Source organism: Rhamphochromis sp. 'chilingali' (assembly GCF_963969265.1).
Source record: "Rhamphochromis sp. 'chilingali' genome assembly, chromosome: 5".
Lineage (NCBI taxonomy): Eukaryota > Metazoa > Chordata > Actinopteri > Cichliformes > Cichlidae > Rhamphochromis > Rhamphochromis sp. 'chilingali'.
In genome coordinates this window covers 28940718-28941157 of record NC_137932.1, presented here as the reverse complement: position 1 = coordinate 28941157, position 440 = coordinate 28940718, and positions in this window count along the sequence as shown.

Here is a 440-nt window from a genome sequence, read left to right as displayed (position 1 = left end):
TCACCGAGCTTAAAATATCACATTGATGTGAAGCCGGGCATGCTGCTAAGATTTTGGCTAATGCGTCACCCAGCTTGCGACAAATCACTCACGGAGCATCAGGGGGCTCAGTAAGTCTACCTCGGAAATAATGACTGACACAATTGCCAAGTAGATTGCAACAAACTGCAGACCTATTAATATCATTGAGAACATGCGTTTTACATAGCTTTGGTTCCTCATCTCAAGAATGACAGAGAGAGAGTGGATAAATGTTTACAGTTTTTTGTTAAGATAAATGCTCAATAAACATGTTAAGTGCGTATATTTCCCCCCAGCACTTAAAAAAATAAAAAATAAAAATATATTCAATCAAATATTAGTGTATACTTACCTATTATTATTAAAATATAGGTTTTTAAAAAAAACTTGCATTTCACATGTGTTACAAGAAAACTATT